Genomic DNA, 18,386 nt, shown 5'->3' on the forward strand with positions numbered 1-18,386 from the left:
AAATAGGATGCAGTTCAATTTGCAGTAACTCTCCAACTGACATAGATAGGGAATAATTGCCATATAGTAACTCTTTAGAAAATGATATAGGAGCTAAAGTGGATCCCAACACAACTGTGATTCAAAAATTCAGACATGATATTAGTACATATATGAAAAGGAATAGAATATTTCAAACTTCTCAGCATGGGAAGGCCTTGGTTGCAGTACTGTGTCTGTTCTTGGACACCACAGCTCATAATGACATGGGCCAACTGGAAACAGCCCAGAATGGCTAGATGTCTCAAAAGGGTGATTTAGGAGAAAAGATTGAAATAATTTGTACAATTTACTCTATAAAAAAAGAGGGAAGCATGCTAACAGTCTTCAAAGGCTGCTTGTAAAAGGAAGTTTTCCACGCAGGTTTCCATGTCTGTAGTGGATAGGTCAAGAAGAAATGGACCTAATTTTTCAGGAAGGGAAGATGCAGTTTAGACATATAAGAAAAAAATATCTCCGAATAGAGTCTGGAATAAGTTGCCTAAATATTCTTTGTACTCACCATTACTGAATGCCTTAAGTTGCTGATAAGACAAGTATTTTTCAGGGATGATATAGATGTATTGTGATGATCCCACCTTGGGGCAGGGAAATGGCTTACATGGCTTCTTGAATTTCTTCCAGCTTTATTATTCTAAGACTCCGTGTTTGATCTCTGCGAATGCATAGGAAAGAAGACGACTTATTTACATTGAGGAACAATATTGGCAAAAAAGCCTGTGAATTCTGGCTATACATCAATTATTCTGGAAATTAGAAGAAAGCTTCTAACCATCCAGGGACAGTTTTCCATACGAAATGCAAATCTAACTGGCTCCAAGCAGGAATATGATCAGTTTAGGAAGGTATGCTGCATGTTGTCTTCTGATTCCAGGGGACTTGGCTCAAAGATATAGAAAGACCCTTCTGGTAATCTTACATATGCATGATCTTTGCTTCCCAAAAGGCGGCGACTGAATGCTTTAAGCCCACAGGAGTCCTGCTATGGCATTCAGCTTGTGAATAAGGCAAGTGAATCTGACTCATAGTGGTGTGCTAATTCACCTTTCCTTTTAATGTCCTTCTTGGTACATTCTTTTCCAAAGCTTTATTTTATCAGCTTTTACCCTCTTCTGGTGTTCCAGTTCAATATCTAGGGTTTTATAATCATTGCAATGACAGTGAAGCATCATGAACACTGGATGGTGACATTGCAGAATGAATCAGGCATGCAAAACAAGCAGCTTCTATTTATACACACAGATATCCCAGTAATCAAGGAAAAGATTTGCAGAGTAAAATGTGTTGTAAAATACTTTATGTATAATTTGCTTTTGGAAAAAGGGCTGTAACTACCACGTAAGCTCGCCCAGTAGTTTAGATTTTCTCTTAAGTAAAAAGATGAACGATTCTGAAAAAAAATGCGGTATAATTTATGTCATTTGTTCTCACAGAATAATCCTTGATTACTTAGCTTTAAGAATACAGCCTATGCAACAAACAGCATAGAGCAGACAGAGGTTTTATAAGGGAGTTAATCCTGCAGGGAGGAAAGGCAGAAATATATTTGTTGCAGGCTTCTTTCATTTTCTTTTGTTTTGTTGCAGTTGTTTTACTTAAGCTCTGCAAGGGTGAGAAGCCGTATGAGTTCCTAGATGTTCAGATGGGATACCCATCCTCTGTGAGCTCATCTCAGCCTAGGAGATAGCAAGATACCTGCAAATTAGGGGCAGGTTATATGTATGGCTGTTCTTTCAAAGAGTCTCTCTGATGTGATAAAATGTTTTCTACTGCTTTTGCTGAAAAAAAGTGCAAGAGTCCCTTACTGTGGAACCAGAGTCAAAGCTGGCAGCAGCTGCCAAATTTTCTTTGTATTGTCCATTTTGCATGTGTGAGTAAACTTTCAGGTGCTTCGGGTTGGTCCTTTATAGCTGGATATAGCAGAGGCACCTGGTGATGCAGGTAGAAGTTTTTACTCTCTCAAATATCAACTTCCCAGCTCACCACCAGAAAACCAGTCCTCTCTGAAACAAGACCCAAGAAGGGTTGGTTCAGGCCCACCTCCATTCATACTGCCAAAAAGCAGTACGGACCTGCCCAGGCCAGGTTTGGCCACCTCTGCTGGAGGACACCATCCTCCAGCACCGTCCCCGAGCTTTGGCTGCCCAGCACTCCCACGTACCCCTCTGCCATGCCCCAGGGCGTGCAGCACCCCTCCTCAACTCCATGCTATGAAAACACCAGTCTGGAGGGTGTCACTGTCCTCCTGTTATCGCAGATACTTTGAGATGACCGTTCTTACTTGTAGCATGACAGCGGCATTGCTCTGACCCTGTGATGAGACCCAGGGCCAAGAGTGGTGCTGGGTGGATGTGGCCCGTCAGCTTTTTGGGGAGCGAGGACTGAGCAGGGTGGACACAGCCCCTCTACACCACTTGGCCTGGCCTTTGTGTCGGTGGACGTAGCACCGCAAATACGCCTACAAAGTACAGTCAGGTGCCGAGTGGATTTTCAGAGCTCTGATTTTTTTGTCAAAGGCATCCACAGCAGCAGTTAGGCTGGATTTAGGCTTTTAAGTCCTTTTATAGATCCAGCTCTACTGTCTGTTTTATTATTTTGAGACAGTCTCTTTTCCCTTTGTGGGATAGCAAATGACTAAATTGCTTTCCACTTTAAATGGGACGAAGCCCCTCGGGACAAAAATTTATTAGTAGTATGCAAAACTATATTTCGAACCCCGACTTGTTGAAAAATGAATCATTATTGCTTAGAATGACTTTAAATTGTTTAAGCCAAAGGAACCAGTGGATCCAACTCCTGAACACCCCTGTCTCGAGCTAAGTTCAGGCTCAGACCTTGGAGGAAGACAATGCAGAGAGACAAAAAGAGAGAGAAGACATAAGTCCTGGCTTGCTTAAACTTTCCTGAAATGAAAAGGTTGCGCATTTTGAAGACCCGTTTTGTGTCTGTCAGTGAGAAAGTAGACATTAAATGCACCATTGGAGTGATTTCTCCTTTTGGTTTCGGATGTTGCTCAGAGACGCTAGATGGCACCTTTCGTTTGCTGCATGCGTGGGGCCAGAAATAGGGCCCATCTGAATGCGGGTGAAAGCTGACAATTATTTTTGAAGCAACTGGTGCATCCATATGGATCCTTGCTGACGAAGGAGGCAAAAATATCCTGGTGCTCCATATCCAGGAAAATGGGGAGGACAGAGCACCTATTAGCCACCTTGTTCCTTCTTTTCATATCTTCTCTGCGCTGTAGCTGGTGGGGCATTGAAACACCCCATTTAGTTAAACAACAGGCTGGGAATGGTTGTGTTCATGATGCATTTTAAGGAAATGGTTTGGGGGAAAGCCGGACATGATACAGGCAGCTAGGATGGGATTTAGGCCAATAGGGTATAACATATCACAGTGTGAAAGTGCAGTGTATGGACATGTGAGTCCATAGCACCATTCAGCTGTCCCGTTGCAGGTATCTGGTGTCATTCAGGGTGCCATAAAGGATCCCGCATGAAGTCCAGCCACCGCTCCTGGAAGGCATGGGTTATATCTGCTCAGCCTCTGGGTCTGTGTCTGGGTTGCCTCTGCACGGGGTGGGTGACTGCACTGAGCTCCCGTCACGGGTGGTGGAGACTTGGTGAATCAAGGCAAGGGAGCTGCTCACCTTATGTGAGCACAGACACCCGTTAGCCCAAACTCCCTTCACCCTCCGTTGACTGTACTGCTAGATCGCTGTTGACCAAGTACCCAACCCCTAGGGAGACACCTGAATTTGGATGACTGCAAAAGGAGGTGAACCCCACACCTAGTGAGCAAGTGCACTCTCTATTTGTCTCCTGCTGATCTTCGACTCATGTAAATTGGTGACCCCCTGTGGTAAGCAGAGAGTATGGGATGTGTAGCCTCATGACTCCAGCAAGGGAACATGAGGAACCAGCCAGTGATCACCAGTGCTGTTTGCCAGTGACGTGAATGAACATAAAGGTAACACTGCAATGGGACCCTTGTAGGAAGAAAATTTCATCCAGGACAAAGCTATTTTTTCTTAATTCAACGCTGAGAAATTTCTGACTGTTCTCCCTAAAAAGTTTCTACAGGCATGTATTTTTTAGAAAGAATTTTACTAAATAGTTTTGGAAAAATCTGCCCTGAGCTAATTGTGCAATGTCTGCTCTGTGTTTATCATGGTGCAACCCCTCATTCTCATCTTGCTGATGAGATTGCCATAATCCTGATGGGATTACGACTGTACTGTTTTGTAGGACTTCTCAGGCACAGACCGCTAGGACTTCCTAAATCATCAGTCTAGCGCCCTGACATAAAAAGCCCTCGATGTTTAATCCATAAGGATCTGCAGAATCCCCGTTGCCCACAGAGAGATACCACAAGCCATGAAACATCTCCTTTGCCCATTGCAAATGAACCTTACCTTTAGTACAAAAGCTGAAGTACTAGAAATTCAATGAAAGGTCAAGGAAAGATCTAGGTTTAGAGCCAATGACTTGGACTGCTACAATGGGAGCTGATTTGTAAGGAATAAAGGCCTAGAAGATGCTGCGGATTGGGCTATGTCAACATTACAGAGAAAAGCAATGACCCTCTCCCCCAGTGGTGCCGTCACTTTGACTTGGGAGGAAATTCCTTCCTATCCCTGGATCTGGTGATCTGTCCAAGCCTGAGCTGTCCATCAAGACACATAAACCAGCTTGCTAGAGGTTTTCAGTACTGTCAATGTACTCTGCCTGTCATCCTATTTCTGAAGCTAGACCATGTCTCCTGCTTTCAGGGGAGGAGGAAAAAACCTAAGAAGTCAAGTTATACATTAACAAGAGAAAAAAAAACCTTCCTGCCCACTGCAAGCAACTAGTAGAAACCCTGAAACAAAGATCTAATTAAAAACAGTGTAAAAATCATGCAAATTTACCCTGTCAAAAAATAGCCGTTCAGTCTCCTTTTACAGCCCTTGCAATTCCTGTGTTCACTCCTACAATCTCCATCTGACATGCATTAAATCTAAATAAAATAAATCTACTACATTACCTTTATCTAAGAAGCTGGTTATTTTTCAGAAAAAAAGAAGTTATACAATTAAAGTTGCACAATTAAAATAAAAAATTAGGTGTTTCTCATCAGGAGAGCGATCCAGACATCTCCATATAGTTGCCTACAGTATATATGTCTACATGTGAACTAGGAGTGTAACTCCCCATCATAGTCAATCAAGATCTAGGGCTGGATTCAGCTGCCTGCATGTAGGCTTCTGGTGGCATTTGGGATGCCCTTTGGTATCCGAGACGTCTGATTTGGGCTGACAGATACAGTACAGGATCTGCGTCCTTCCAGAGGACAGCATTTGGAGGCAATTCAGGATACCTTAAATGGCACTGGATGCCTATCTTTAGTCAAGCCCTTAGTCAATACAAGGGAAGCCAGAGAGCTACTCAGCTCACCCTAATCTCACCAGTATTTCCTTAGCTCTATAGCTCTCCAGGCTCCACTGACTGTGTCAACTGACTATATCAGGCCCGTAGACACCCACCTCACATGTAGGTGCCTACACATGGACGCCAGCCCTAGCTTGGGTGCATTTGCTGGATCAGATCGTAAGAAGGCATAGAGCTTGTGGGTGCTCTCCTCCAGGCGGAGGGGAGAGACCTGCCTTCCCGTTCCCTCGCTACGGTTAGGGCACAGGCCCATCTGTGACCCATCATTAGAATTAGGGTCGTACTTAAGGAACAAAAAAACGAGTCGTATTCATGATCTGTTGTAGGTCTGAGCCACATGCTAATGATTACAGTGAGTATCACTGCAATATGAGGGTGACTGGTAGGATTTCTCAAGCCAGATGACTTGCATTTGTAAAGCCCAATGAGACAGATATAAATGCTTAATACTTTTTTTCCTCACTGAAGCCGGAGTCCATACATCCTCCGTTGCAGACAGGACTTCAAATCTACTGTTATGCACAGAAGATGTGGAATAAGTGACACTTCAATCACTGTATTTTGGATTGTAACTTTGATTATACAGGAACAAAATGACTCCCTTAGCATCTTGTGATCCTGTCTCACTTCACAGAACCTTTTAAATCTCTCCATTCACACATCCATGCATCACATTTTATGCTTTTTGTTATCTTTTAATCTTTTGCTACCTGTTTTAGTACATACAAACAGAGGACATGGAGCAAAATGTGCTGCTGCATAGAGAAGTGAATATGCAGAGGGCTTGCACCAGGGCTTTTGTCATTCCCATCTCTTAAAAAGGTAATCAAGATTACCATCTCCGGAGACCCAGAAACCCCCCGTTATGGTTCGGTAGCTGAAGGGAAGTGGCTGAAGGCAGAGGACCACACTCAGGGGATGTATCCCCTGATACAGCCCAGCCTAACCAGTGGTTTCAGTGCAGGAAAGCGTGTACGTGATGGGAGCAGTGGGCAGGGAGACCGGCACATGGGACACGGGGCTCCTTTGCTAATGGCAAGCTGAAACAGCTCGGCTTTGACCCTGCACATCTTCACAGAGACCTCTTAACTGCTTGGACTAACCCGACTGTGGCCTTCTGGACCTGTTCCAATTTAAATCAAACACCGGCGTGCTCAGGGCAGCCCACTCCCCATTACAGGCTTACAGAGGTTGCGCAGTGCAAGAGCCGTAGGCTGTGCCTCCATCCAGTCGGGTGCAAATTTAATCAAGCGGTGAAACCGTGATAACATCTTTCATTTAGGGCAGCAAAATGTGGGTGCAAGGCATTTTGGTGGTGAAAGCCTGGTGTTAAGGGATACATTCCTTGTACAGGGGACTGCTGTTAATTTTTTTTTGTTACGATATTTCATGAGGAACCTTTCAGTAACAGCCTACCGTTAATTGCTAGGTGGCTGGTCTTTTATTTCTTTTTGATCTCAGACATTAGTACATAGATAAGAAAAAAACCCAGGATGTTTTTCCTTGAACGAGGCATGGTTGCAATAGTTGGCTGCAAAGAAGTAAGAAATGCAGTGGTTTTGTGGTTTGAGCATCATAATTTCAGAGCACAAGGCAAGTTGTTAATTATTTCTTACCGGCCGTAACCTAAAACAAGTAGCTTTAACTATAGCAAAGAAATTTCATCAAGCTAAAAAGGTGAATTTTTACTGTTGTTCTTTTCTGCTAAAGGAAGACAAATACACCAGTATTTCATTTTTTGTTCCATACAAGTGCATCAGGTAGAAACATCCCTTGGCCAGAGGCCCCCCACCTGCTCTGCTCTGCAGGCACACTGAGCAAGCCCTCGGTTTCTCGGCCGTTTGAACGGCAGTACTTGACGCACAGCTCGCTTGGCATCCTTTCTTTAGTAAGTAAATGTGGCTGAAGAGCCCGCTGAATAATTTATTGTGTTTTCAGAACCTCACTAGCCAGGCCAATTAATATTTAGTGAAAATCATATTCCTGGCTTTGAAAGGCAGGATATTGGCAGGGAATGAATGGCTGCGGTCAGCGAGGACCACATGTCTCTTACAGGTGCTTAACCAACAGGTCAGCAGGAGGAGGCTGGTCCCTCCCGGGGCTGGCACGGATGAGGAGCTACGTGTGGTGGATATTAAGACGAGCACTAAAGTTTGGACCCCTGTGGCACACTTGGGTGGGTCTCCAGTCTGAGAGACCGAGACCCAAGGTGTGCTGCCGGACGTTGGCACAGCAAAGGTGGGATGAATGGGATGTCTATGACAAGACGAGCTGCTGTATCTTACACACCTGTTTCCCTTTTCTTTGGTAAAGAAAAGCCAAAAGGGATGATATATGAATGGACCATTTACACCGGAGGAGGAAGACGATGGATGCGAATGTATCTGCACTGCTCAGTCTGGCCTTGGGGTTCTGGGAGCCTTCTCATGACCCTGCTTTCAATGGTGATGCTTCCCTTCAGTTTCTTATTTCTCTCCTCGCTTCTCATTTTGCATTTTATGTTGACAATACGTTGTACCTGTGTACCTGTGTGAGGGACTAAAATCTGTGTTTCAAGTAGACGATAAACTAGCAGAATTGGGTTGCATTGCAGTTTAATATTTTAAGAATTTGATTAATCAACTTGAAGTCAGTAGATGAACCCAGCAAAGAGTGCCATAATAATATCTCGGTGAGATATCAAAGGCTGGCCTGGAATTGCATCTTCTTTTCCTAATACTCTCAGGCTTCCACTGTTGAAAATTATAATAATAGCTTTTGTAATCATGTCCCATACCTCTAGAAAAGGAAGCATTAAGAAAAAGATACTAAAAAAGAGGTATTAAGGGAAAAAGGCAAGCCACCATTTTCTGCAATGGGAAATTGTGTCTCATCAATCTATTAGGATTTTTTTAATCTGTCAGTAATGCAATGTAAAAATGTAAAGGGGCGTAAAAAAAAGTAAAAATAATGTATTTTAATTTTCAAAGGGTGAGTGAAAACGTTCCTTAGAAGAAGGTGTAAAAACATCACTTGTTTCTGTTCGGAGAAGCGATGTGTTGTGTGGGAGCAAAAGCCAAGAAATAGGAAGCAAAGAATTGGATGAATCCATTTCCAATAAAGCAAAAGATTAAGAGTAGAGTACTCAAGTATTAATCTCTTGAATAATATTCTTGGAGTCTGTCATGAATGGGGAAGGTTGGTTGCATCTCCAGAGAACTGAACAAGGGTGAACAAAATGACAGGTGGAGCTCAGTGTCAACAAATACAAAATAATATTAATTGGAGAGGAGAACATGATTTACTCGTTAACCTTACACTGTTCTGCCTGTGTCAGGTTAGGAAGGGGAATTGGATATGGTGGTGGACAGCTGTGTATAGCCACAGTCCAAAGAACAAAACATGTTTGTAGGTGGTAAAGGTATGGAAAAAGAAGGCAGTGCTTTTATGTGGTCAGCAGTGTGACTCTGTGGGAAGACTATGCGCAGGACTGGGTGCTCACGATCTCAAGCGACAGCGCAGATCTATGTCCACTTCGGCACAGGGTGATGGGAGCGATTGGGAGTGTGTAAAAATATTCAGCAGAAACCGTGTTTTAAAAGATCAAGATCATTTGCCTTTGAAACAAGGAGAAGTGGGAGTATGATACTGATATGTAAAACAGCAGATGACCTGGAGAAGTGAGCTTGGGAACACAAGAATAAGGGAAAATCAATGGTTTATACAAAGGCAAATGCAGTTAATTGGAATTAGTTCACTTCTAATTTGGATAATACAGTATGCATCTGGCTTTCACTGCCCCAGCCTGAGACACCAAACATCTGGGCTTAACCACTTTTTCAGCCAGTGATCTCACAGAGAGAAAATTAAAAAGTGATAGAAGGGAATCTTGTTGCCACAGAAAAATAATTAGACCGTAAAAATCATTAACCCAGAGTTGTGTTTACCATTAATACTCAATCAAATGTTGATTGTGTGACTAAACTGCAAAGTAAAAGAGCAGCCGTAACCACTACCCAACAATACAAACAAGGTCATCATTGCTGTGAAGGAAAACACGAGGTGGATGAAAATGGTCCAAAAGGTACTTTCATCTATAAGTGATGAAACTGAGTGGGTTTTTAGACCTAATCATTGAATAGTTTTTCCTAATTTTCTGGTACAAAAATGATTAAAAAAAAAATCACTGTCTGTTAAAAAATTTGTGCACAGGGACACACGTTCCAAAGATTCAGAAGCTGCTTGTGCACATTTAATTTGAACTCACCTCAATACATTTTGGAAACAGCAGCGTTTTGCTTGGTACAAACATGCCTGCCAAGTACCTCCACATGAAATATCTGCTTTCTGCTATCCAGTAGTCTCCATTCAACTTTCTTCATTGTTGTCATGGCAATAAGACTGTTTTTGACACTGCCATTAATGAACTCTGAGGGTGAGAAAGGTCCTTCTCCAACGAAGAGTGACACCACCACAAAGCAAATTAAATTGCTCTGACAACATATCTATTGAGAGTGAGTTCACATGTCACCGGAGCTTTTAGGATCTTATTGATGACTTTGTGGCTGCCAAAAGTCATAAAGTACTGCTGTTGTAACAGGTTTATGTTTATAGACGGTATTTGCCTGCATTGTTTGATCATCCTAATGCTGATATATTCTGTCATTTTACCTTGACAGTTGTATTCACTATTACTCCTCTGTCAGTGAATTAATGAAGGTGTGTGTGCCAGTAATCATTTCTTATCTCCAAAATGGTATAATGTATATGCCATAAACACATAACTAGGTGACAACTGATTACGCTACAGTTAAGTGATAAGAGCAGTTGACAGGAGTAGTTGCGGATCACAAAATAGACATAGGTCAGCACATTCTTCTGGGTGATAAAAGCTGCAATAAAGGTGGCCCGAACCACATGTGGGTAGGGCCTTTTACAGTCATTTTGCTGCCTGTTCAAAAAAGGACCTACCACCTGCAGAAGTTAGAAAAGATATTGAGAAGACTTCTTTTAAATACTGTACATTAATGTGCATGGTGCTTTACATTGGAAGAAGATGACCACCCTGGTGCAAGTGGCTCACTGATTCTAAACCGGTAGCACTGTCATCTCAGAGCTTCTCAGCTGCATGGAAATAAGTGAATTTTACTTGCCCTGAATTAAGGGGCTGAAATCAGTCTGTAGCTTTATTATTTCTGGAAAACGGAGGGAATGTGATGAACTGTAACAGACAGCCTGACTTGCCGTGGTCACTCCTGGCAATGGCATGGGGGAGATGGAGGCGATGGACACTGTAGATGGAGGTGATGGACACTGTAGATGGAGGTGATGGACACTGTAGGTTTCGATGAGGGGGTCCTTCTCCCATCCCAGCCTCCCCGCAAGAGGCTGCAGGAGAGACTGCCTTTCCAGGACACTATATAGGTTTTCTTATACTTTGTAGGCAGCTGGATCTATCTGTTTTCACACACATGGCACTCTTCTGTCTCAAGCTGCCGTGTATCTCTGCTCAGGGCCAGCCTGTCTTTCAGGCAGTCACCATCCCTACAGGTGACTCTCCCATACCTACGGGCCAAAAAGAGAAACCTCATCCTGCCCTGGCAGAGCACACAAGGACTGTCTGTGCATTAACTACTGCACAACAGTGCAAGAGCTTCAGGCCTTTGTGCCTATAGATCCCACCTGCTATAACCTAGCTTGATCAAAAACATCACCATGCAAAATTTTTTCCTTCCCAGCCAGAGAAAAATCAGTAAGGCTGCAGGAAAATGTAATCCAGAGGGTATTTCTGAGGAGATTCCTGGATATTAGGGTATGTGGAGCCATACATGACTTTTGGCAGCAGCAAAGCCATCGTAAGATCCTAAAAGCTCCAGTGACCTGTGAATTCAATATCAATATCAATAGATATGCTGTCATAGCAAGTCCTGGTGTCCTGAAGTCCCTATTACTCGGGGACTCACAGGTACTCTGATAGACAAAGAGCTGATTTGGGTTTGTTATGGCACAGCCATAACAAACATTTGGACAATGCCCTTAACAACATACTTTAGCTTTTGGTCAGCCCTGAATTGGTCAGGCTGTTGGACTAGATGATTGTTGTAGGTCCCTTCCAACTGAAATAGTCTATTCTATTTTATTCTAGCCCAGCATGGGCTTTCTTCTGTGGAGGAAAACTGAATGCTAGACCTACGCTAAAGTGCACTCTTGCATCCTGGACAGTTTTGAGGCATCTTGATGGGGCAGAAGGGAGAAGCTTCTGCTACTGCTGTCCAGGCTTCGCCACCACTGCAGGCGGTAGAGCGATGAGCGAGGTATGTGCTGAGGTGGTAGGGTACCCATAAGGGCTGGGGAGGTGCATGGGAGACACGTGAATGATTGGGATAGTTGTCTGTGATAAACGATGTGAACTGCCTGGCTACTTAACGAGCTACCCATTGGTGGGCTGTGTAGACAAGAGGCATCCACCATGGATTAACCTGAGAGGTGTCACAAATATTAAAGTGTCCTTCACCAGCAACCAAAATTTCCATATTCTTTTCAAGCACATTTCTGCTCTTCCACCATCTACTCCCACACAACGAAGACCCATTTGGAGTCCTCACTATTCTTCTGATGTGAACCAGCTCACCCAGATCTGCCAAGGGTTGTCGAAGAAGGGTCAGATGTGCAGGTGTCCTACTGTTTCATCTTTCTTCAGTCATATTATGCAGAGCCTCCAAAAGTTTCCATGTTCTGCCTTAAAGCAGCTTCATGATATTGCAACTGGTGCTGGAAAAAAATTAAAAACAGTTGAGCCATGGATTCAAGGTGCTATGTAAGCAAGAGCAAGCCACTCAGCTTTACTGAGCTTCACTCAGCTTAGCTAAAAATCTGAATAGAAAGCAACACTGCACCGATGACTAGATACTGCACCTGAAAATTCATTTTATTAGAATATCTAATGCAGTGTACCTTATGTGGGCTTATGGATGGATCTCAAAGGGATTAAAATACCCTTTGGTGCATTTCTATAACTTTATCTTTACAAAAAAGATGTAGATAAAGACTGCACAGTATCTAACTAAATAATGTCATTGCAGGCATCAAGAATAAATTCTCATTGTTAAAGAAATATCTTGACTCATAACTTGAGTTGCTTTTCATTATTTGCTTAAGGGCTAGAGAGTACAAAAGACATATTCATGTCATCATACTTCAAATTCGTGTTGCTTATTCATTTTATTTTTGATTGAACACACCAACCTCAGAAAAACTATGCTAATCATTTCCACTGGAACTGCTCTGCCCTCAGTCTTTGTGTGTGTCTCACACTGCTGGTAACCCCCATTTCAAAAAATAAACACATTATCAACACACACGGGAGGAGGCATCTGAAAGCTCATCTTTGTCTTTATGTTTGGTCTTCCAGTCAGATTGCTTTACTCATACAGAGGCTTACTTGTTTAACGTCCTTGCAGGAACTGCTAAAATTCTCTGCCACGTGCTTCTTATGTAAGTAAGGCTCCATTTAATAACTTGGTTCCACCCTGAGTGCAAGGGGTGAAATTCAGCATGAAAACTGGTGAGAAAAAACAAAACACATACTGTAGTTCTGGTAGCAAAACATGGTTTTGCTCTCTGCGTCCATTATATCAGGAAGCCCACCCTTATGCTAATTTGCTGTTTCTTTGGCATTTGAACTGAAAAGTAAATAATAAACCCAGTACCTGTTTTCTGTTTCCTTCATGGGGACTACATTTGTTCTTTTTGACAGGAATCCTTTTTGTAGACCAAATTTATACTTCTGAATTCAAATTCAGAAGAATGGAGAAAAAAGTAAAAAGAAAGATCATGCAAGAAAACATGAAATTTTTTCTTGAAGTCCTGAATATTAATAGAAAGATGAAATAAAATCAAATGGGACAGGGTGCTCTGTGTATTACCTATCATCAGGACTTCAGCAGTGAAGGTTCAAGTGAGCAGGTGATAGAGGTTAACAATCCTACAGGAAAAGATTTGGGTCTGCTGGAGATAACAAGCTGGACATTAGGCAACGATGTACTTTTGCTGAAGGGTGAATATCCTACCCAAATACCTAAACAGGAGCATAGCCTGCAAGATATGTGAAATAATCCTCTCCTCAGGACTGGAAAGGCCTCAGGGGTGCCCAGCTTATGGATATATGGGATATCTGGGAACCGCGTATCTAGAAGGATCATGGTCTCACAAGGACCCAGTTTAGGCAGTGCAGAGGAGAGGAATGGGCATCGTCAGGACTTCAGAAAATGTGAAATGGTCTCATTCAGCCCAGAGCCAAAAAGGTTGTGGTGACATGCGACAGACCCTTGAGCTATCTCAAGGGGTATAGCACAAAGAAGAAGAGGTCCACAACTCAGGGCAGGTTTGGAGCACACCCTCTCTCTAGAGCTGAAGGAGCCCAGGGAAAAGCCCCTGTGGCCTACAGCCTGTTTCACCCTGGGGGAATTTCTTTCTTTTCTGTCATATAGACCTCTGGGCATTTATACCGTGGAAGATGCCTGAGAAAGCGACAGCAGAGGGCCCATTTTGCTGTGGCCTGGCGATGGCTGTCCCCAGGCCCCACAGGACAACGACGACACACTGCTCGGTCTTCCAATGTGCATCTGCCATGACTATGCATCCTCCTGCACAACCCATCACAGATAAGCTGTCTTCTTGACTCAAGCCTTCCAAATCTTGACAGTAACTTAAAAATCCCAAGATCTTTGAAATAATACATTTAGGTTCCTTACGTTTTGGTTTTCAAGTGTTACGGGTAATGTCTGCACTGTCAGCTCAGGGCATGTAAGCCCGCAGACATGTTCCCACTTAACTTAGATACTAATTTTTCTAGGTTTTATCCATCATCACGAGAAACTTATTTGGTCCATTTTAAATTTTTTTTTTTTAAAGTAGCCAGGGTTCACCTGTTTCTGATGAAGACCTCAAATCTCCAGTTTCATGACTTGGAAATTCTGTATCTGAAGTCCCCAGGTGCTGTGTCCTGCACGCTTCATTTAAGGAGTTCTCTCACTGACTTCAATCTGAATGGTACCAACCCTCAACTCAGAAAATAGGACACTCATGAGCCCAAGTTCATTCTTACTCAATAAAAGTCTCACCCTACACTAAGCTACATCCTATGCTTGAGAGCTTTGTTGAATACAAAGAAATTTTGGAACCGACACCTTTTCAGAAACAGCCTCCGGGCTACAGAGAAACAAATTGCTTTGTGCGTTGACTGTATTTTTGTCTCCTTCATTTAAACTTCAGTTTATTTCTTTGTCTGCCCTTAGGTTTGAGCCTTTCAGAGTAGAGATCCTCTTTGATGGAAGGTGTCTTGCACAGAGCTACTAAAGGTGCACAGCAGTGCAAATGCAACAGCAGCAATAGCTTTAACTAAAGGCAATGAAAGAACTTTTTATCCTGCTTTAAAAACATGTCTTAGAAATAGAAAAGAATGAGAGATTGACCGATTAATGAGAAAGGGCAAACAATTAATCATATCTTTAAAATTATTTTAATACTTTAACAAAAACCTGTCTTGAATAAGAAAATTTGAGTATGTGCAATTAGGAAGTAATGTAAATCTCCCAAGTAAAGACCTAGGTTGAAAGAAACAGGTATGATATGAGTCAGAAAGATTTAATTTATGCAAATCAGCAAGACCAGATTATAGCATCCTAAATTGTAAATGGAAGTACTTAATGAGTTTATTGAATCCCTAAATTATTTCTGAGCTGTTCTGGTGAGCCAGGAAGGTAATGAGCACTGGGCAAGAACGTGGGAGGTGTCTATGTTCACATATATCTGTGAGGTGGAGGCTGTTGTGCTGCTGGTAGTCAGACAGGTAGTGGATGTGCTAATTTCTTTGAAGTTTATTTTCTTTAAGTGGCGTCTCATTTTCCCACAGACAGGGATAAAGAAGAGAGCCTAAAGCTCTTAAAACCCAAACTTTTGAGGAGACGTGAGGAAGTTGGTTATAGCCATGCCTTCCCGGGGCTCCAGAGGCGCTGGTGCACATGAAATGAAGGGTTTGCTGGCACAGCTGGGCCACTGCCAGAAGTGAAAAAGCCCTCTCGAGCTCCTTCCCCAAACCAACATCTTAAATCCCACGCCAATGCCAACAGAAGGTTGCTTGTGAGGGTTTGTGAAGCGATGCATTGCACCTCTTGTTCCCATGTACCATCTGCCACCAACACAGGCTTTACAAGGTGGAGGGGACACACGTGGCAGGTCACAGGCACAATCTGGTTTTAGACAAAACCTTTTGTGGTAAGTTTTAAGGGCAGAAGTTCTTGGGGGCTGACGGATGCCTTGATAAAACTCTTCTATAGGCAGGACAGTAAGAAAGAGGGCAAAACTCTTCTTTCTTCCCAATCACAGCAGTCAATGTCCCTTTATTTAGGCTGGCATGTTGTTCTTTATTGCCAGAGTCTGTGCTCATGGAGGCTGACTCTATCTGTAATGATATGTTTGTGATTCGTTATATAAGTGATAGTGACTAATGTCATTTTGCATGTCATCAGGGGATTAAACACAATCCACTTAATGCACACAAGAAACTCCACTATAAAATTGTATTTGTGATTGTTGCTGATGACAAATGTTGGCTTCTAGTGTCAGACAAATCCGAGGGCTTCCTGGAGGCCTGCCTATTCCCTTGAAATACCCAATTAATTAACATTTTGCCTACAATAAGCAGTTCACAAAAGTAAGCCTCAGACAGGCATTACTGTCCATGTTAAATAAATTACTGTTTCTCCTTTGTACCTCACTGTGTTATGAAAATAAATCTGCACATGCCTCTTTTCAGAGTGGTAGTCTTTCTAAACTCTATTAGTGTGAAAGTTCCTAAAATCAAGGAGATAGATAGTCGGAAATGCAGGTGCCGAACACAGCAAAATGCACCAGCAGTGTCTGAGTGCCGTGTTCATTCTGGTATTGATTGGTGTCAAAGGACTGGAGCCCTCAGGGAGATTTGTTATTCTTTGGGATTACACAAGGTGGGGTATTTTTCTGAATATTGTTTTTTACCCCTCCTTGATATTTACAGAATTACGATGATGTGATTTTGGCTCCATTGCAGTACAAGTAAGTTTTGAGGTAGGTCTGCCATTAGCAGGGTGTGGAGTGGTTCCTGAGGTTCAGCTTGGAGCCCAGGTGGGACAGCCCTTCCTTATCTGCTGCACCTTTTCCACTGAAGAAGTAGTAGCTATTTCCAAATTTCATACAGATGTTCACTCTAAATAGAGGACCTGACTTTCCCACCATATTAGAATTGATCTGAAGGAACATATTCCACTCAAGAGGTGATGAGACCAAAAGTCTTTTGGGAAGAAATGGGTCTTTTCTGCTCTTATTAAAATGGGATATGCTGTGGAAGGTTTGGAAGAAGAGGCCTCAGCTGCAATTGTGCAACGTGAGTTGACTGATCAAATACCAGATAGTATCTGATAAATTTGTTTCCTGCCAAAGAAAATGCCTCTTTACCCAGAACTCTTAATTTTATAGACAAGTCATGGAAAAGAAAAGAAAGGAAAAGAAAAGAAAGGAAAAGAAAAGAAAAGAAAAGAAAAGAAAAGAAAAGAAAAGAAAAGAAAGGAAAAGAAAAGAAAAGAGAAAAATAAAATAAAATAAAATAAAAGAAAAGAAAAGAAAAGAGAAAAAAGAAAGAGCAGAGCATACTCAACATTCAGCAACATATGCCAGGTCTGGAAAAGCCTAACAGGAATACCTGAGCAATGTTCACTCTTACCCGGGTTTCTGATAGGGAAAGATCTACTTCCCAGAGGAGCGTGTGGCAGAGGAAGATGTTCTCTGGCCCAGCTCCTACCATCTTCCCTTTGAGCACGAGGAAGAGTCCCAGGGAGCTCCTTGAAGGCTTCTGGGCCAAGAGGACCCCATCCTGCTTTTGAGCCAACCAGCACTGAGTTACAGGGGTTGTGCAAAGAGTCATTTGGATTCAGAAAATAATGTGATTCACAAAGCAAGCACTCTCTGGACCGTGTTTCTTGGGAAAATGGAAACAAAGCTTTGCCTATTCTGTTTCCAGCTACTGGGTCCCAGGAAAGGGAAAGGGCTTTTTCCAGATGTGCACTAAGAGACATCTTAGAGGAGTTGGACACCTCAGTCCACAAGCTAATGATCTGCTCTACTTCCAACAAGGATAAACAGACTGTGTTAAATGGCAAATCAGACCAGATGACTATGACCAGACTGTCCTTCTCTTCATTTTTCTTCTTATTCATTATTTTGAATGAATAAATGATTGTATATGATTTGTATATTCATTTACTTATAAATCATTTAAGCCAAGGCATTAAATCTATCTATTTTTTTTATGAAAGCAAACCCAATGTAGAAATTAATATTTTGCATTTCAGAATCCCCATGCAGTCTATCCCCTTTGATTTATTAAAAATCTATTTTCTCCTGATATTTGTAAATGCCCTTTTTATTTCCCTTCACTCCTTTGGACAGAGCTAACCAGGCCTTTTTTTGCTCTCTGTACCCTGGCATACTTATAACTGACTCCGCACATTCTAGATGTGTTGCTTTTCCCCCCCTCCATTTCCACTATGGCTTTTTCCTTTAAGCTTGCCATTAAAGGTAACCTCTGGGTAGCTACCTGCACTGCACATTAACAAATTTCTGTCCTTTAGCAGGGGTACTGTAGGGCCAAGCTCGAGCGTGGCTCCTCATTTTAAAACCCCTATTTTACATTCTCATTCTGTTCTTCTCTATCACTCGGAGTGTTAGTTGCAAGGAGGCTTTTGTTCGAGCCTGGGCAGCTGCCTCCTGGCAGGGGGAGTTCTGAGCGGCTGACCTGCTTGTGCTCGTTGCTTGGTTAAAAACCTCCATTTTCATATGGGTGGAACCAGAGGGAAAACAACTTTGGCTCCAAAAGCATCCTCAAAGAGTTCAAGATCGTTC

This window comes from Harpia harpyja, chromosome 4, assembly GCF_026419915.1.
Source record: "Harpia harpyja isolate bHarHar1 chromosome 4, bHarHar1 primary haplotype, whole genome shotgun sequence".
Taxonomy (NCBI): Eukaryota; Metazoa; Chordata; class Aves; order Accipitriformes; family Accipitridae; genus Harpia; species Harpia harpyja.